The sequence below is a fragment of the Aethalodelphis obliquidens genome, unplaced genomic scaffold, assembly GCF_003676395.1.
Source record: "Aethalodelphis obliquidens isolate GAN/ISIS:26980383/991018 unplaced genomic scaffold, ASM367639v1 scaffold1, whole genome shotgun sequence".
Classification (NCBI taxonomy): Eukaryota; Metazoa; Chordata; class Mammalia; order Artiodactyla; family Delphinidae; genus Aethalodelphis; species Aethalodelphis obliquidens.
This window is the reverse complement of record NW_020837945.1, coordinates 29531714-29553583: the sequence shown is the minus strand read 5'-3', so window position 1 is coordinate 29553583 and position 21870 is coordinate 29531714. Positions and strand designations below refer to the sequence as shown.

The window sequence follows — 21870 nt, the reverse complement described above, 5'->3', positions numbered from 1 at the left end:
ATCAATGTTTAACCCTCACATCAATTCCATGAGGATGAATATTATTATTAAGCCTAATTTAAAGGAAAATAAATTGAAGCACAGAGAGTTACATATCTTCTCCAACTTACAGAGCTACCAATATTCAAATGAGAATCTGAACCCAGAGGATCTGGTTGACAGTGGAGTTACCCACACTTTAGAGGTAATCTGCCTCTAAGGGACCTTCTGGTTCTCGAGTTCCATTAAGACACATACCTTAGTATTCGTGACATGAATGTCTTAAATAATTTATCAAAGAACACTGTATGTCTCTCAGTGAATTACATGTGGATAACAAGATTTTCTCCAGGGTAAATGAAGAGTAAAATGCCAGGGTCCAATCATACAGAACAACAACCCCAATTGTTAGCAAAACAAAGGAACTGTTTCAGTACTGTAGGCAGCAAATGTCCCAAATAAGCTTTTGAATATAACACAGATGGTGGAAGTTTGATCCAGTGCTGTTACATAAACACATTAGTTTATAAATGAAATTGTCCAACATCAGTAACAAATAGCCATACATCTGCTTTTTAGAACAGAATACTGCACTATTTTTAGAACAGAACACTGGAATTCTTTTCCCTGATTACAAGGAATTTAGAAATGAATCACACAGATGCTCTGCTATTCACAGTTAAACAATTGTTTTCCTCCTCCTTCCTTACTATTTTACTAATATTACTTTATTATGTTGAACCTAAAAATTGAACTAGAAAAGTTAAATGTAAACCAATATATTAAAGACAGTAATCATCCAAATTGCTACTACTGGGGAAATAATTCTACCATATGTATTCTGTTCCACTGACCGTGAAATTGCTGCTCTCATCAAATGGTGTGCTTGACCCTGAGCGCAGTAACCACCATTTTCTACTTTTAGAGCTTCAATAATTTCATTGCATCCCTTTTATTCTTGGAATACAAATCTATCTAATAATAAGATGTTCTGTTTTATTCTCCCATCTCACCTATCACTGCTATACTCTCAATATGACTTCTCAAAAAGTTTAGGTTATTTACTATGTGGCTATCAATCTGGTAAGGGCTTGTATCAAGCACCAGTATCAGAGAGTTAAGTATTAATATTTCAGGTGGGTTTTGCTCTGGTTTGGATGGGGAATGAGAAAAACAGAAAGAGGAAAGAAACATATCCTTGCAGAAGGAACTCACATAATACTTCATATATCTTAAGAGAAGTTTTACAGAAATTTCTAAGGGGTTCAAATGAATGAGATATTTTGTTTGGGAGATGCAAAACAGGTAGAATTTGTCATCTTACTCGCACATAAAGAATGTTTCTTATAATGATTAATATGGGGCTAAGTTCTTAGGGTAGAACAGTCCTAGCCATGTTAGAATCTTAAGAGGGAAAAGAAATATTACATCATTTATTAATTAAAACTACCTAAGTAGTCTAAATGAGAATTTAAAAGTATGTGAAAGTCTGTATATAATACTTTAACCCACATAAAAATAACCTATAGAGTTAACAATCACACTTCTTAAGTAACAGTCACATGTTTAATGTCAGAAAAATCAGATTACATAGCAAAATAAAAAAAGACTAAGGAATTCTGTGAACATAAGTTTGAATGTTGCCTCACCACTCAAATATGGGACAATGTAGCACTAGTGATGAGATCTGACAATGATAAATAACAGCATTTAAAAAAAAAGAAAAAAAAAAGGTAGGACATACATGGTCTTTAAAATCCCCTTCTGCTCTATGACGATGAGTGATGATATCTACTCAAAATTCCAGAGAATGTATCAGTGTAAAATAAAGTTGGCTCCTATTTTGAATGCCATTTTTTTTCCATGATAATATGACATTTCACAAATGTTAAAAGTCCAACTGCTTGCTAGAACATTAACCCTAAGCTTGCCTCTGCATTCCTATGAATGACCTTAACTCAATAATTATTTGAAAGACCTTCAAGATGGTGGAACAGTAAGATGTGGAGATGACCTTCCTCCCCACAGATACACCAGAAATACATCTACCCGTGGAACACCTCCCACAGAACACCTACCGAATGCTGGCAGAAGACCTCAGACTTCCCAAAAGGCAAGAAACTCCCCATGTACCTGGGTAGGGCAAAAGAAAAAAAGAAAAAACAGAGACAAAAGAAGAGGGACGGGACATGCACCTCTGGGAGGGAGCTGTGAAGGAGGAAAGGTTTCCACACGCTAGGAAGCTCCTTCACTGCTGAGGATGGGGGGTGGGCGGAGTGGAAGATTCGGAGCCACGGAGGAGAGCACAGCAACAGGGGTGCGGAGGGCAAAGCAGAGAGATTCCTGCACAGAGGATGGGTGCCGGCCGGCACTCACCATCCTGAGAGGCTTGTCTGCTCACCCGCCGGGGCGGGCGGGGCTGGGAGCTGAGGCTTGGGCTTCGGTCGGAGCGCAGGGAGAGGACTGGGGTTGGCAGCGTGAACACAGCCTGAAGGGGTTACACGTCTAGCTGGAAGGGAATCCGGGAAAAAGCCTGGACCTGCCTAAGAGGCAAGAGACTACTGTTTTGAGGTGCACGAGGAGACGGAATACAGAGCACTGCCTAAAAGAGCTCTAGAGATGGGTGTAAGCCACGGTTATCAGCGTGGACACCAGAGACCCAGCATGAGACGCTAAAGCTGCTGCTGCTGCCACCAAGAAGCCTGTGAGCAAGCACAGGTCACTATCCACACCCCCCCTCCCGGGAGCCTGTGCAGCCCGCCACTGCCAGGGTCCCGTGATCCAGGGACAACTTCCCCGGGAGAACGCAAGGCGCGCCTCAGGCTGGTGTAGCATCATGCCAGTCTCTGCCGCCGCAGGCTTGCCCCACATCCATACCCCTCCCTCCCCCTGGCCTGAGTGAGCCAGAGCCCCCGAATCACCTGCTCCTTTAACCCCGTCCTGTCTGAGCGAAGAACAGACGCCTTAAGGCGACCTACACACAGAGGCGGGGCCAAATCCAAAGCTGAACCCCGGGAACTGTGCGAACAAAGAAGAGAAAGGGAAATTTCTCCCAGCAGCCTCATGAGCAGCGGATTAAAGCTCCACAATCAACTTGATGTACCCTGCATCTGTAGAATACCTGAAAAGACATCGAATCATTCCAAAACTGAGGCTGTGGACTTTGAGACCAACTGTAGACTTGGGGTTTGCTTTCTGTATCTAATTTCTTTCTGATTTTATGTTTATCTTAGCTTAGTATTTAGAGCTTGTTATCATTGGTAAATTTGTTTATTGTTTTGGTTGTTCTCTTTTTTTTTCTTTATATATATATGTATATATATATATATATAAATTTTTTCTTTTTCTCTTTTTGTGAGTCTGTATTTGTATGCTTCTTTGTGTGATTCTGTATATATAGGTTTGCTTTTAACATTTTTCCTAGGGTTCTGTCTGTGCGTTTTTTGTTTTCTTTTTAGTATAGATTTTAGCACTTCCTCTCACTGGTGGATTTCTTTATTGGTTTGGTTGTGTTCTTTTTTTTCCTTACTTTTTATTTTGATAATGTTTTTATTTTAATGAATTATTTTATTTATTTTTTTTCTTGCTTGCTTTTTTTCTCCCTTTTCTTCTGAGCCGTGTGGCTGACAGGGTCTGGTTGCACAGGCCGGGTGCCAGGCTTGCGCCTCTGAGGTGGGAGAGCTGCGTTCAGGACACTGGTCCACCAGAGACTTCCCGACCCCAGGTAGTATCAATCAGCGAGAGCTCTCCCAGATATCTCCATTCCAACACTAACACACAGCTCCACTCAAAGACAAGCAAGCCCCACTGCAGGACACACTATGCCATACAACTAGCAAGACAGGAACACAACTGCACCCATTACCAGAGAGGCTGCCTAAAGTCATAATAAGTTCACAGACACCCCAAAACACATCACCAGACATGGTATTACCTACCAGAAAGACAAGATAAAGCCTCATTCACTAGAACACAGGCACCAGTCCCCTCCACCACGAAGCCTACACAACTGACTGAACCAACCTTACCCACTGGGGGCAGACACCAAAAACAGCGGGAACTATGAACCTGCAGCTGGTAAAAAGGAAACCCCAAACACAGTAAGTTAAGCAAAATGAGAGACAGAGAAATACAGAGCAGATGAAGGAGCAACGTAGAAACCACCAGACCAAACAAATGAAGAGGAAATAGGTAGTCTACCTGAAAAAGAATTCAGAGTAATAACAGTAAAGATGATTCAAAATCTTGGAGGTACAATGGAGAAACACAAGAAATGTTTAACAAGGACCTACAAGAACTAAAGAGCAAACAAACAATGAAGAACAACACAATAAATAAAATTAAAAGTTCTCTAGAAGGAATCAATAGCAGAATAACTGAGGGAGAAGAATGGTTAAGTGACCTGAAAGATAAAATACTGGAAATAACTACTGCAGAGCAGAATAAAGAAAAAAGAATGAAAAGAATTGAGGACAGTCTCAGAGACCTCTCGGACAATATTAAACACATCAACATTCGAATTATAGGGGTCCCAGAAGAAGAGAAAAAGGAACGGACTGAGAAAATATTTGAAGATATTACAGTTGAAAACTTCCTTAATATGGGAAAGGAAATAGTCAATCAAGTCCAGGAATCACAGAGAATCCCATACAGGATAAATCAAAGGAGAATACGCCAGACACATATTAATCAGACTATCAAAAATTAAATACAAAGAAAAAATATTAAAAGCAGCAAGGGAAAAGCAACAAATAACATACGAGGGAATCCCCATAAGGTTAACAGCCGATCTTGCAGCAGAAACTCTTCAAGCCAGAAGGGTGTGGCAGGACATATTTAAAGTGAGGAAAGGGAAACACCTACAACCAAGGTCACTCTACCCAGCAAGAATTTCATTCAGATTCAACAGAGAATTAAAAACTTTACAGACAAGCAATAACTAAGAGAATTTAGCACCACCAAACCAGCTTTACAACAAATGCTAAAGGAACTTCTCTAGGTAGGAAACACAAGAAAAGGAAAAAAATCTACAATAACAAACCCAAAAGAATTAAGAAAACGGTAATAGGAACATACATATCAATAATTACCTAAAATGTAAATGGATTAAATGCTCCAACCAAAAGACACAGACCAGCTGAATGGATACAAAAACAAGACCTGTATATATGCTGTCAACAAGGGTCCCACTTCAGACCTAGGGACACATACAGATGGGAAGTGAGGGGATGGAAAAAGATGTTCCAGGCAAATGGAAATCAAAAGAAAGCTAGAGTACCAATTCTCATATCAGACAAAATAGACTTTAAAATAAAGACTATTACAAGAGACAAAGAAGGAGACACTACATGATGATCAAGGGGTTGATCCAAGAATAAGATATAACAATTGTATATGTTTATGCACCAAATATAGGAGCACCCCAATACTTAAGGCAAATGCTAATAGCCATAAAAAGGGAAATTGACAGTAACACAATCATAGTAGGGGACTTTAACACACCACTTTCACCAATGGACAGATCATGCAAAATGAAAATAAATGAAGAAACAAAAGGTTTAAATGATACATTAAACAAGACAGATTTAATTGATATTTATAGGACATTCCATCCAAAAACAACAGAATACACTTTCTTCTCAAGTCCTCAAGGAACATATTCCAGGATACATCATATCTTGGGTCACAAATCAAGTTTTGGAAAATTTAAGAAAATTGAAATTGTATCATGTAACCTTTCTGCCCGCAACGTTATGAGACTAGATATCAATTAGAGGTAAAAACTGTAAAAAATACAAACACATGGAGGCTAAACAATACATTACTAAATAACCAAGAGATCACTGAAAAAATCAAAGAGGATATCACAGATATACCATGTTCTTGGATTGGAAGAATCAACACTGTGAAAATGACTATACTACCTTAAGCCATCTAAACATTCAGTGCAATCCCTATCAAACTACCACTGGCATTGGTCACAGAACTAGAACAAAAATTTTCACCATTTGTATGGAAACGCAAAAGACCCAAAATAGCCAACGCAATCTTGAGAAAGAAAAACAGACCTGGAGGAATCAGGCTCCCTCCCAAGACAGTATGGTACTGGCACAAAAACAGAAATATACATCAATGAAACAGGGTAGAATGCCCAGAGATAAACCCATTCACATATGGTCACCTCATATTGATAAAGGAAGGAAAAATATACACTGGAGAAAACAGCCTCTTCAATAAGTGGTGCTGGGAAAACTGGACAGCTACATGTAAAGGAATGATATTAGGACACTCCCTAACACCATACACAAAAATAAACTCAAAATGGATTAAAGACCTAAATGTAAGGCCAGACACTATACAACTCTTAGTGGAAAACATAGGCAGAACACTCTATGACATAAATCACAGCAAGATCCTTTTTGACCCACCTTCTAGAGAAATGGAAATAAAAACAAAAATAAACAAATGGCACCTAATGAAACTCAAAAGCTTTTGCACAGCAAAGGAAACTATAAAAAAGACAACCCTCAGAATGGGAGAAAATATTTGCAAATGAAGCAACTGACAAAGGATTAATCTCCAAAATTTACAAGTAGCTCATGCAGCTCAATATAAAAAGAACAAACAACCCAATCCAAAAATGGGCAGAAGACCTAAATAGCCATTTCTCCAAAGAAGATATACAGATTGCCAACAAACACATGAAAGAATACTCAACATCATTAATCCTCAGAGAAATGCAAATCAAAACTACAATGAGGTATCACCTCACACCAGTCAGAATGGCCATCATCAAAAAGTCTACAAACAATACAGGCTGGAGAGGGTGTGGAGAAAAGGGAACCCTCTTGCACTGTGGGTGGGAATGGAAACTGATACAGCCACTATGGAGAACAGTTTGGAGGTTCCATAAAAAACGAAAAATAGAACTACCATACGACCCAGCAATCCCACTACTGGGCATATACCCTGAGAAAACCATAATTCAAAAAGAGTCATGTACCACAATGGTCATTGCAGCTCTATTTACAATACCCAGGATACGGAAGCAAGCTAAAAGTCCATCAACAGATGAATGGATACAGAAGATATGGCACACATATACAATGGAATATTACTCGCCAGAAAAACAAATGAAACTGAGTTATTTGGAGTGAGATGGTTGGACCTAGAGTCTGTACATACAGAGTGAAGTAAGTCAGAGAGAGAAAAACAAATACCATATGCTAACATATATATATATGGAATCTAAAAAAAAAACAAAGTGGTCATGAAGAACCAAGGGGCAGGATGGGAATAAAGATGCAGACATACTAGGGAATGGACTTGGGGACACAGGGAGAGGGAAGGGTAAGCTTGGACGAAGTGAGAGAGTGGCATGGACATATATACACTACCAAATGTAAAACCAGTAGCTAGTGGGAAGCAGCCACATAGCACAGGGAGATCAGCTCGGTACTTTGTGACCACCTAGAGGGGTGGGATAGGGAGGGTGAGAGGGAGGGAGACGCAAGAGGGAAGAGATATGGGGATATATGTATATGTAGAACTGATTCACTTTGTTATAAAGCAGAAACTAACACACCATTGTAAAGCAATTATACTCCAATAAAGACAATTAAAAAAAAAAAGAAAACTATAAGACAATGAAGAAAGCAATTAAAGATGATACAATGAGATGGGTAGATATGCCATGTTCTTGGATTAGAGGAATCAACATTGTGAAAATGACTATACTACCCAATGCAATCTACAGATTCAATGCAATCCCATCAAACTACCAATGGCATTTTTCACAGAACCAGAATAAAAAATTTCACAATTTGTATAGAAACACAAAAGACCCTGAACAGCCAAAGCAATCTTGAGAAAGAAAAATAGAGCTGGAGGAATCGGGCTCCCTGACTTCAGACTATACTACAAAGCTACAGTGATCAAGACAGTATGATACTGGCACAAAAACAGAAATATAGATCAATGGAACAGGATAGGAAGCCCAGAGATAAACCCACGCACATATGGTTACCTTATTTTTGATAAAGGAGACAAGAATATACAATCTAGAAAAGACAGCCTCTTCAATAAGTGGTGCTGGGTAAACTGGACAGCTACATGTAAAAGAATGAAATTAGAACACACCCTAAGACCATACACAAAAATAAACTAGAAATGGATTAAATACCTAAATGTAAGGCCAGACACTATAGAACTCATAGAGCAAAACATAGGCAGAACACTCTTTGACATAAATCACAGCAAGATCCTTTTTGACCCACCTCCTAGAGAAAGGGAAATAAAAACAAAAATTAAAAAATGGGACCTAATGAAACTTCAAAACTTTTCACAGCAAAGGAAACCATAAACAAGACAAAAAGATAACCCTCAGACTGGGAGAAAATATTTGCAAACGAAGCAACTGACAAAGGATTCATCTCCAAAATATACATGCAGCTCAATATCAATAAAACAAACAACCCAATCCAAAAATGGGCAGGAGACCTAAATAGACATTTCTCCAAAGAAGATATACAGATTGCCAACAAACACATGAAAGGATGCTCAACATTACTAACCATAAGAGAAATGCAAATCAAAAGTACAATGAGGTATCACCTCACACTCATCAGAATGGCCATCATTAAAAAGTCTACAAACAGTAAATGCTGGAGAGGGTGGGCAGAAAAGGGAACCCTCTTGCAGTGTTGCTAGGAATGTAACTTGATACAGCCATTATGGAGAACAGTATGGAGGTTCCTTAAAAAACTAAAAGTAGAACTACCATACAACCCAGCAGTCCCACTACTGGGCATATACCCAGAGAAAACCATAATTCAAAAAGAGTCATGTACCACAATATTCAATGCAGAACTATTTACAATAGCCAGCACATGGAAGCAACCTAAGTGTCCATCAACAGATGAATGGATAAAGAAGATGTGGCACATATATACAATAGAATATCAGTCATCCATAAAGAGAAACGAAATTGAGTTATTTGTAGTGAGGTGGATGGACCTAGAGTCTGTCATAAACAAGTACCGTATGCTAACACATATATATGGAATCTAAAAAAAAAAAAAAAAAAAATCGTTCTAAAGAACCTAGGGGCAGGACAGGAATAAAGACACAGAAATAGAGAATGCAATTGAGGACATGGGGGTGGGTGAAGGGTAAGCTGTGACGAAGTGAGAGAGTGGCATGGACATATATCCACTACCAAATGTAAAACCGATAGCTAGTGGGAAGCAGCCACCACAGCACAGGGAGATCAGCTCTGTGGTTTGTGACCATCTAGAAGGGTGGGATAGGGAGTGTGGGAGGGAGACACAAGAGGAAGGGGATATGGGGATATATGTATACGTACAGCTGATTCACTTTGCTATACAGCAGAAACCAACACACCTTTGTAAAGTAATTGTACTACAATAAATGTGTTAAAATAAATAATTATTTGAAGATTTAATATTCTATTGGGTCACTAACAAATTATAGCTGTTAACCTATTATTCTAACAAGAGAATCTTAAATTTTAGTAATTTGGTTGAGTTTGGGAATAATTTTTTAATATGTGTAATCTTACTGGCATTCTGGTCATAAAGATCAAGAAATTTTTGTTTATTATTGTTAATTATATTGTTAATTATTGTTTAATTATTTGTTAAGTAAGTGAACTATAGTCAAAAATTTTTATAAAAGTTATTCACAGTCCAAAATAATGTTTTATCTATTGTTCCTATTTTAATTGAAGTGTTGAACAAGCCATTATAATAGTACAATATCTCGTTCATTTGACCCATCCAAAATTGATTTGGTGCATGAACCAACAGTGAATTCACTTATTAGTTTAGAACAGCAATGTTATAAATGCTATTTATTCATGAATGGAAACAGTTCCTCCTACTTTACATAAGCAATTTAACACAGTTCATTTTGTTCAGGTGTACATGGTGAGAAACAACTTATATACATTATTTTTCTCTCTATCCACTACATCCCCATATTGCATTCATTTCCCAAGGGCAGATGTTTTAAAAAAGCATCTGAAGGAGATTCTTCTTCATTTTCCCAATAGACATGATGTTCCATGCAAAAGGGTTTGCTCATGTAAACAGTTTTTGCCCTATATTTTGAAAAGGTCAAAGAAACCTGGCATTCTTTACATGGCACAGAAACTGGCACAGATTTTTCAGATAAATGGTGCCCATTTTTATAATACTGTTCTTATTGATTAGTAGTACTAGAAATATGTATGGTAATCCAAGTAATAGTATTTGTACTTGACATCTCTTTAAATATATTATAAATTATTCTTGCTAAAATTAGAAAAGAGTTACATTTTTTCAGAAACACATATAGTTTTATGTGGGAAGATTTAAGAGAAACAGGCAAATAAACTTACTAGAGATGAATACGTGGAATGTTTTCGTCTTTAGTACAGTCTTGCTGTACATCACATAACTGTTTGGGTCAAGTGTGATTCAGTAATGAGAGAGGCTGTACCACAGTCCTTGGAGGTTTCAAGTTTTACCATGCTTCCTCATCTCAAAATCTTTGAGGAGAAAGGGACTGACAATCTCATTTCTATTACATTTTAGTCCCTCTTTCTGATTTGAGGAGAGTGCATAATACTTCCACATTAAATATCCGAAGAGGCTCTTTCAAGAGACAGGATTCCCCCCCAATACTAGCAAACAAACCAGGATTTTGATACATATCTTTTTAAAACCCCAAGTTGAGGATAACTCTCTAGCCTTTTCCATCATTTACATAGGGTTGCATAACAGATTAACAGTTGGAAACCATTGCAACAAACAACTGATAAAGTTTGCTGCAGGATTCTCCAAGTAGTATTCCATTTTACCTGCAGTTGGAGACTGATTCTCTCTCTCCTCCCTCTACTCCCCCACCATAGTAGAATGTAAAGAATGATGTCATCCACTTTTCTACTTCTCTATTTTTATGAAAATCAAAAATTTTGCTCTTTCTTCCTGCCCTTCTTCCAGGTCTCAGGGAAACTTTCCTTGGCCAATAAGACTATGTCACATCTATCTTTTAGAATGAAATTTATGTATCAAATGTATGTATGAAATTTATAAAATGCTTACCATAGTTTTCATTTAAAATGTGTTAGAGTCCTTTCTCTTTGACATCTGTCTCTTCCACTAGAATATAAGCTTCAAGAGAGCAGGGAACATAGAATTTGCTTACTATTGAATTGCAAAACCTAGTATATCTGTATTTGTTAAATGCTGACTATTATGAAACTAGTAGAAGAGGGAAAGAAAATGTCTTAACCACAGAACACAAAATTGTTCATATGAAGTAGGAACAGACATACTATTGAAACAAAGTGCTTGGCTGTTTGCCTAGTTTACGTAAGTATAAAATACTCATCATTCCTGACTAATTTTCAATGGCACCCATGAAGGTATTCTTGTTGAACTTGGTGTCCCATAATTTCTGTTTGGAAACAAAAAGCACAAGCAATTAATAATCACTGTATAAGTTTTATCCTAGTTGAATTGGATAGATTTTATATATTCCCAAATGAGTTAAGGTCAGACTTGAAAAAGGCCAATTCTTTTAGGCAGCTTCTTCAACTTCAATGTTTTTAAAATAGCCATAGTAATGGACTAAAAATTGTATGGCATTACTCTCAGAACAAACAAAACTATGAATAAGCAGATGCTTCCCAGATGGATTTCACTCTACATGAAATGTGCTGTGACATTAGATCTTACCTTTGGAGCTTCTCCATGCATTTGAGAACTCATCTCAATGTCAAACACCTATCTATGTTTCTACTCTACACCATATTTTTAAAAAAAGTTTTGGCATGCCACCAATTATTCTTAAAAATTGCAAATAAGTAGTTTCTGAAAGCAGCATTTTAACGTACTTCATTAGCCCATGATATTGCATAATCCATTTCTATTTTCAATTTTTCTATTACTGGTATAAGCCTCAGGCTCATAGAAGAAATCTACCAGCTAGGATGATTACTTGAGGGCAAAACTTTAATATCTGCAACAGAAGCTTCTGCTTTTAAATTTTTCACTAAACTCACATGTTACTCAAGTCAAAAAAATAAAAGCAGCCAAATTAAGGGTGAGAATATTGGCTGTGCTCACGTGTACATGCACACATACACACAAGGATCTTAATAGAAACTTCTATCTGGTAACAAGATGACATCTGCTAAGGTATTTTAAAGAGTTCATGGATGGTGCTCAGACGTCTGTGGTATTGGAGAAATTCAAGGTCAAATCAATGTTAGCATATTACCAGAGTGCTCAAATCTGGTAACGGAAGGATTAAGATCTGAGAAACTGAAACGTTTATAAAAATAGTGATGTTCAAAATCTTCTGCATGACATGACTGAAAGTCATGAAAATAGAATGGACTTAGGAACTGAAAAGATTTAGGTTTACCCCCTGGCTCTAATCCTCTTAAGTCTACATCAGGAAAATGTGGACATTAATATCTCTGAAGCAGTTTGCTAATATTCAGTGGAATATATGTAGAAAGGGTATAGCAGAGTGACTGGATCAGAGTCATACATGTTAACTCATTCTGTCCCTCTGACTATTTGAGGAATCCATTATGAGCACCTACAAGGAGAGGGAACTAGAAGGAATACTTACTTGAAGATCAGAAACAACAGCAAACACACACATAGTTCTTACATTACACCTGGAACTCTTTTTCTACACAGTTAATGTAAAATCCACTCATTTAATCCTAGCAATATTCTTTTGAGGTATTATATGAGGGTACAGGCACAGAAACGTTAAGTGACTTACTCAAATTCTTATAGTAAGTGAAGGGCAGAGCTAGGATTTGAACAAAAGCTGCCAGCTCCAGAGTTATTCTAATTCTCTAAACTCTAGACTTGATATTGACACTGCTTATTAGTGAGTCTTGCTTGAAACCAGTTGACGGTGTTCTCGTTTTAGTGGGATATCCCTACAGAAATGTGGATGGACCTACAGACTGTCATACAGAGTGAAGTAAGTCAGTAAGTCAGAAAGAGAGAAACAAATATCGTATATTAAAGCATATATGTGGACTCTAGAATAATGGTACAGATGAACCTATTTGCAAAGCAGAAATAGAGACACAGACATAGAGAACAGATGTATGGACCAAGGGGGTAAAGGGAGGGGGCATGAATTGGGAGATTGGGATTGACATATATACACTACTATGTATAAAATAGATAACTAATGAGAACCTACGGTATAGCTCAGGGAACTCTACTGAATGCTCTGTGGTGACCTAAGTGGGAAGAAAATCTAAAAAAGAGGGGATATATGTATACGTATAGCTGATTCAGTTTGCTGTACAGGTGAAACTAACACAACATTGTAAAGTAACTATACCCCAATTTTAAAAAAAAGTCTACAGTAAACTTTATATATGAATTTCCAACAAATTTGGAGGCGTTTGGGATCGCAAACTTTGAAAGCTACGTGGCATAGCATACTTGAAATCCAGTGCTGTGGTCCCTGAGGGCACCTCAAAGAGAGTGACTGCCATCATCTATAGCTGCTGAAACTGAGGTGCAAGATGTCTATGTGGCTGAATTAATAGACACAAGAGCAGAAGCACTGAATTGCATGAGAGCTGCTTCTGAGAACTAACGCCAGGAAGAGCCATTAGGGGAATAATCAAGATTTGTTATTAATTTAAAATTTTCTAGAGCAGTGTTAGATACACTAATATTAATGATATTAAGAATTATACTCACTTTGCTAAATACTTTACATATGTGATTGCATTTGCATCTCATAATAATCATATGGAGGGATCTATTTTTACACCAGTTTTACACATCAAACAGCTGGGGATGAAAACATGGATTTTCTAACTAATACAGTGAGTAAACAGTGGAGCCTGGATTTGAATCCAAATCTTTATCTGCAAAGTCAGTTTGAGAATCCTCCCATAGTGATGAGGGTGAAAACATTTCAGATAATGTAAGAAATAAAATGTAAGAAATAAAAAAAGACGGAATTAAACACTGTATTACACAAAGTGGATTTGAAATGTTCTCATCTGCTGTTATCACACTCTTATTTTGTCCTTCTGATTACTGCCTATAATGGTGCGAGAAGGGGATTTACTAGAAATATAAATGGTAATCTCAGGGACTTGGAGTAAAACGGACTATAAGTGTCCCACGAATGGCATTTCTAAGGAAGTAACTTAATTCAAACTTAGTGTTGTTATTCTTTACAATCTATAGTGATTTATTAAAAGTTGAGGTTTCTAACCATAGCATTTTCATTAAGTATCAAGTTTATTGCTATTTCAGGGAAATTTTTTCCTTCAAGATGGGATTCTTAAAATTTTTGAATTATAAATCAACTTTTGAGGACTACTGGCTAACAAACATAGCATGCGGAGATCACATTTAAGGCTTCCAATATTAGTATTTGTAGTAACTCATCATTATACAGCAGACAACTCCAAGAACCATCTTCTAACATGACAACTGTTCATAACACATGGGCAGAGAATGTTCCCACAAGTGGGTTAAGTGCAGAGAGGTCATCCAGAAGATTTGCTCACCAGTTCAGGAACAGCAGTCTCCGAAGCTTTACAATGACACTTTGCTGGAGGCATGAGGCATGCACGTACTAGTTCCACACAACCATGTGCCACGTTGAGTGAGTCATTTAACAACCATCTGTTTAAAATCCAGGAACTAACATAAATCATAACCTCACTAAACTGAAAGTCATCTTGATTAGTCACATGACAGCAAAGCTCACCTAGGAGTAGTATCACACTCCAAGTGCCCAAGAAATTTGCCTTTGGATATTTAAATATCTGTGATAGCACTTACAAATGATCATGGTATGGTTTTATAAAAATTGATATTGCTTGTGCAATTATTTTTCCATGATTACACTAACCATGTCTCTTAATCTTATCAGAAGCTAAAATGTGAATTTTTAGTGTAATAAAGTTAAAATAACATGGGCTCTGGAGTCCAACTCATCTGGGTTTTAACTCTAACTTGATCTCTTACCAGCTGGATGACCTCAGCCATATCACTTAAACACTTTAGTGATCAATTTCCTCAACTTTAAAAATAGTATTTTATCTTAAGAGCTGCTATGAAGTGCATAAAATAACACATTTAAAGAATTTAATAAACGTTCTGACATATTCTAAGCAGCCATTAAATATTAATTAATGTTGATGTGGTTGCTATTATGAATATTATACCTTCACAGAAAGGTTGTAAATAATAATCACAAAAATGTAACACCAGTTGTTCTTGGATAGAATCTATTCATTCTACTAGTAATACCCAGGGTATTAATTTCATGAAAAGCCATCAAACATTTAAAGTTTAGATGTTTACAAAGCACTAGGGCTCCAAGGTAATTTCATCTGAATACAAAACAAAGTTTCTTTAAAATTTAATCTAGGGCTTCCCTGGTGGCGCAGTGGTTGAGAGTCCACCTGCCAATGCAGGGGACACAGGTTCGTGCCCCGGTCCAGGAAGATCCCACATGCCACGGAGTGGCTAGGCCTGTGAGCCATGGCTGCTGAGCCTGCGCGTCCGGAGCCTGTGCTCTGCAATGGGAGAGGCCACAACAGTGAGAGGCCCACGTACCACAAAAAAAAAAAAAAATAATAATAATCTAAATTAAAACTATGGCTTTTTTATAAAAGGAAAAATAAAATGTAAGCAACTAACAAAGTAAGGTACCCTTAGCTCATTGCTCAGAGGCATTCACATTCAGCCAAAGGAGCTGGATTATTGAGTTATAAATAGGAAGACATTCGAAATTGCCTATTAAAAATCAGCAACAAATGGAGAGATATACCATGTTCTTGGGATTGGAAGAATCAACATTGTAAAAATGACTATACTACCCAATGCAATCTACAGATTCAATGCAATCCCATCAAACTACCAATGGCATTTTTCACAGAACTAGAACAAAAAATTGCACAATTTGTATGGAAACACAAAAGATCCTGAATAGCCAAAGCAATCTTGAGAACGAAAAATGGACCTGGAGGAATCAGGCTCCCGGACTTCAGACTATACTACAAAGCTACAGTAATCAAGACAGTATGGTACTGGCATAAAAACAGAAATATAGATCAATGGAACAGGATAGAAAGCCCAGAGATAAACCCCCACACATATGGTCACCTTATTTTTGATAAAGGTGGTGAGAATATATGATGGAGAAAAGACAGACTCTTCAATAAGTGGTGCTGGGAAAACTGGACAGCTACATGTAAAAGAATGAAATTAGAACACTCCCTAACACCATACACAAAAATAAACTCCAAATGGATTAAAGACCTAAATGTAAGGCCAGACACTATAGAACTCTTAGAGCAAAACATAGGCAGGACACTCTGTGACATAAATCACAGCAAGATCCTTTTTGACCCACCTCCTAGAGAAATGGAAATAAAAACAAAAATAAACAAATGGGACCTAATGAAACCTAAAAGCTTTTGCACAGCAAAGGAAACCATAAATAAGATGAAAAGACAACCCTCAGAATGGGAGAAAATATTTGCAATTGAAGCAACTGACAAAAGATTAATCTCCAAAATTTACAAGTAGCTCATGCAGCTCAATATCAAAAAAACAAACAACCCAATTCAAAAATGGGCAGAAGACCTAAATAGACATTTCTCCAAAGAAGATATACAGATTGCCAACAAACACATGAAAGAATGCTCAACATCACTAATCATTAGAGAAATGCAAATCAAAACTACAATGAGGTATCACCTCACACTGGTCAGGATGGCCATCATCAAAAAATCTACAAACAATAAATGCTGGAGAGGGTGTGGAGAAAAGAGAACCTGCTTGCACTGTTGGTGGGAATGTAAATTGATACAGCCACTATGGAGAACAGTACGGAGGTTCCTTAAAAAAGTAAAAATAGAACTACCATACGAGCCAGCAATCCCACTACTGGGTATATACCCAGAGAAAACCATAATTCAAAAAGAGTCATGTACCTCAATGGTCATTGCAACTCTCTTTACAATAGCCAGGACATGGAAGCAAGCTAAGTGTCCATTGACAGATGAATGGATAAAGAAGATGTGGCACATATATACAATGGAATATTACTCAGCCATAAAAAGAAACAAAATTGAGTTATTTGTAGTGAGGTGGATGGACCTAGAGTCTGTCATACAGAGTGAAGTAAGTCAGAAAGAGGAAAACAAATACCATATGCTAACACATATACGTGGAATCTAAAAAAAAAAAAAGGGTTCTGAAGAGCCTAGGGGCAGGACAGCAATAAAGACACAGACGTAGAGAATGGACTTGAGGACACAGGGAGGGGGAAGGGTAAGCTGGGACGAAATGAGAGAGTGGCATGGACATATATACACTACCAAATGTAAAACAGATAGCTAGTGGGAAGTAGCCGCATAGCACAGGGAGATCAGCTCGGTGCTTTGTGTCCACCTAGAGGGGTGGGATAAGGAGGGTGGGAAGGAGACACAAGAGGGAGGAGATATGGGGATATATGTATATGTATAGCTGATTCACTTTGTTATAAAGCAGAAACTAATACACCATTGTAAAGCAATTGTACTCCAATAAAGATACAAAAAAAAAAAAATCAGGAACACCATTGTGGGTGGCAATTTGGCAATATGTATTAAGAGACTTAAATATTTTTTCATGGATTAGATCTACCAATTAAACATTGTTAAATTTACCCAAAGAAAATGATCTTTAAAAGTCTAAATATACAGAGAGGCTTATTCTAGAATTTCATGAAACAGTCCATGATAGAGCAATGGTCATGTAAATTATGACACAGTTATTCAATTTATTGTAACAAATTTTAAAATAATGAAAATCAAGTAGCAACTTAGAAATTGCCAGTAATAAAACTGTATAAAATCATTAAAATTTAAAAAATACCTAGAATTAATGATCAGAAGGATATACACTGATACAGTTGCACTGGGGAGTTGATTCTTTGTATCCTTTCTAAAATCCTCTCAATTATGCTCTTTTTTTTTTTTTTTGCCCTGTGTTGCTATTAACTATTAAAACAAGCAATTTATCAACATTAATAATAATCCTACCCTCAGACTAGGCTTGGAAATTACAGAAGAAAGCAGAACACACATTCGATGCAGCTTTATCCTTACTCTACCTATTTCTTCTATGGGAAGGAAGGTCTTCATTGTTCAAGTGGTGAGTGAGTGAGTGTGTGTGTGTGTGTGTGTGTGTGTGTGTGCGCGCGTGTGTGTGTGTGTGAATGTATGTGTATCGTCCAGCTGTGAGGTACTCTATCTCAGTTTTGCCATGTAAGAGCGATACAGCAATGTTATTCCTCATGAGGATGGAAGTAGGGTGTAGAGAGTGCAGAGGCAGGAGGGATAGATACCACCTCCCAATGACTCACCAATAATAAAAACTAAAAAAAAGCCTTGGTTCTTCTCTGGTTACAATAACTGTAGAAGTGTCATACTGGTTGAGTATAACACAAAAAATATAAAACACAAAGTTTTTCTCAGTTAATGAAATATCTTAGCAACAACAAAGATGATTCTCAGGAAAATAGCTTAGAACAACATTTTAAAAATATTAGCTTTTGTGTGACTTGTCTATATTTGTATACTTTTTTAAATTTCACTTTTTTCAACTTTTATAAGCACATATTAATTTTGAAATGGTGCATAATACAATTCTAAACTTCAAATATTCTGATACTCCTATGACTCAATCTTAATATTTTTATTCCTGTTTTAGTTCCCTTTGTCTACCATGATTTTGAAGACAAGATCAACATAAAGGGCAGTCGTTGAAAGTCAGCTCACACATTTACTGTGAAGAATACTCTCGGTAAAGGTTTGCTTGTCCTTTTAATGATAGGGTCTTAGACCTAAACACAAAAGCCCTTGCCTTCAGTGAAATCTCAATACAGTAATCATGACGATTTTTCTTGGCTTAATCCTAAATCATAACCCAAGATCTTTATACAAGTTGAACTTCACATTTACCACCACTGTAAAAATGATTTTCAGACCCATGTTTAGAATTCAGCTGCTTTGGGCCTCTGTTAATCTTCATTAAAATCTTTTCCTTATATGCATTTGTTGGACATAATGAAGAATAATTATATAAATCTTTAATAATTAATTATGTTTTTCCACCAAGAGTTAATAAAATTTATTCTCATCTTTTTATCTCTCATTTATTTTTAATCCTATGAATATAGCAACCCAGCAAACATATGGCAATAAATTTACTTGTAGACATTATTCCACTAAAGATTAATACAAGTTAATTGTGTTGACAGATTCAGGCTGAGCATACATTTATTCAATAAGAAATTTCCTAAGTCAATCAATCATAGTCTATTGAAATTTTAGTTTTAAAATAGTCTATAGGGCTTCCCTGGTGGTGCAGTGGTTGAGAGTCCGCCTGCCGATGCAGGGGACACGGGTTCGTGCCCCGGTCCGGGAAGATCCCACATGCGCGGAGCGGCTGGGCCCGTGAGCCATGGCTGCTGAGCCTGCGCATCCGGAGCCTGTGCTCCGCAACGGGAGAGGCCACAACAGTGAGAGGCCCACGTACCGCAAAAAAAAAAAAAAATAGTCTATAATTTAGAAAAACAATCCATTTACATTTTAAAGTTTTCAATGACATATACTAATTCTGACTGCTAAATATAAAATAAAGCCACAATAATACTATTTTATAAAATTTAGCAGTATTTCACTATAAAGCTAGAAAAAATAGATGTGCAAAAATGAATTGTAAAATCTTAATCATATGAATACCTATTATATTTTAAAAATTATCTGAAAGCAATTTCTTTTGCTTCTGGACTAAGAATGATCTAATTTGAATTCTTCTAACTCTTAAGGGGTTGAACACCCCAGATATTGTCTAGAGTAAGGAATTTTTCTGAAAGACAAATTATACTCTTTAAGAATGTTGCACTTAAATTTCATATCCATAGTTTCACTATAATTCAACAGATACATTATCTACAGATGAGGAGGTTTCTATATAACAGGAGGTTTCTCATTCAAGAAGAAAACAAATGAACAAGCCTATAACCCAGGAATAATTGGTAATATTATTAAGATTTTTGAGTTTCTGCAAGATTAGATAAGAAGAGAGGAATGGAAACAACATCCCTAGATTAATTATATTTCAATATAAGAATCAAACGTGCATTCTGAAATTTTGGCAATCGGTCCATGATAATAATAGTAAATATATTTCACCAAATTCCTAAAACCAATGGGGGGAAAAAGTCACTTTATCAATAAAGGTACAGAACAGTCAAGGCTTAGTTTCTTCCAGCACAATCTTTGGAAAAGAGGACTCCCAAGAGACAGGAAACTATCTGGAAATAAGAAGACATTAAATTATATTCCTGGAGCTTTGATGAAGAAAGAAAGAAAAGGTAAAGAGAGCTATGAATACAATATTATGGTTGGATAGAATGGGAGGCCCTTTATGAGTTCTCAGCTCATCATGATAGCTTAAGGGTGAGGGGGTTGGATAGGAATCTGCTATTTCAAAGTGACTCAGGATATAGATGTGTTTGTGGTAGGTAATAAGACCACTATCTGCGCCAGTTCTGAGAAGCATACAGTTATAAGACTGGTTAGGAAGCTACACAGTCAGTGAAGTCCTTCCTTTCTGACAAATCATTTCTCTATTAATTGATTCAATCGGGGAGAGACAGAGAGAGAGTGAGAGAGAGTTGCTGCCCTCCTGTAGCTTTGTAGCTAACATTCCAATTGGAGTAGGTGCATCTCTTTGCTCTTCTGGGTGGAGAAAGGAAAGAGAATTGCTAAGTGGATCACATGGCAGGGTCTTTTCAGGACAGCGGATAACTTAAATCTTTTATGTGCTGAAACGTGCCACATGTTTTCGAAAAGGGTTTTCCCTGTTCTGAACATAACCATTCTGGGCAATGGCATATGATTGTAATGGATGGAAATAGAAAACTCACAGGTAGAAGAGATTCTAAGGCTAGCTGGCTGGCATGGGATCAAGAGCCTCTTTCTCTATGAGTGTGGGATGATGCTGAGTATAATAGTTTCCTCAGGCTGCCCAAACAACGTGCCACACTTCGGATGACTTGATATAATAGAAATTTATACTCTCACAGTTCTCAAGGCTGTAAGTCCAAAATCAGGGTGTCAATGAAGCCATGCTCCCTCTGAGAGTCTGGGTAGAATCCCTTCTTGCCTCCCTGGTGGTGGCCATCAATGCTTGGTGACCTTTGCTTGCAGCTGTATCACTCCAGCCTCTGCCTCTGTTGTCACAGTGTTCTCCCTGTACATCTCTGTGTCTTCACATGGCTGTCTGCCCTCTGACTTTTCTCTCTCCTCTTTTTATAATGACAAAATCATACTGGATTAAGGACCCTGCCTACTCCAGTGTCACCTCATCTTAACTACTACGTCTTCAATGACCCTGTTTCCAAATAAGGTTCCATTCTGAGATACTAGGGATTAAAATATCAATATATCATTTTGGAAGACACAATTCAACACATAACACTAGGTAAACCAAACTTTCAGCAAAACCAACAGTCTCCTTGCTCAGGTCAGAGTTTGCTTGGCTAGAAGACTATAGCTTATTCAGAACTGCTAAAACAGCAATATCATAGACTGGGTGGCTTAAACAACAGCATTTATTTCTCACAATTCTGGAAGCTGAGAATTCCAAGATCAAGGACCTCAGGCTGTTCAATTGCTGATGGGGGCCCTCTTCCTGGTATGTTTTCACATGGTGGATAGAGAAAGCAAGCAAGATCTCTCCTATCTTTTCTTAAAAGGGTACAAATCCCACTGTGAAAGCTCCACACTCATGACTCAAAGGCCACACACCAAATACC

At 37.3% G+C, this 21870-nt stretch overlaps 1 protein-coding gene across 1 annotated transcript in view; it reads right to left on the bottom strand.

The window, feature by feature from the left end:
* The window catches only part of ROBO2 (roundabout guidance receptor 2), a 1637092-nt gene that overhangs the window by 1430254 nt on the left and 184968 nt on the right, over nucleotides 1-21870 (bottom strand). The gene's annotated exons all lie outside the window — the stretch shown is intronic.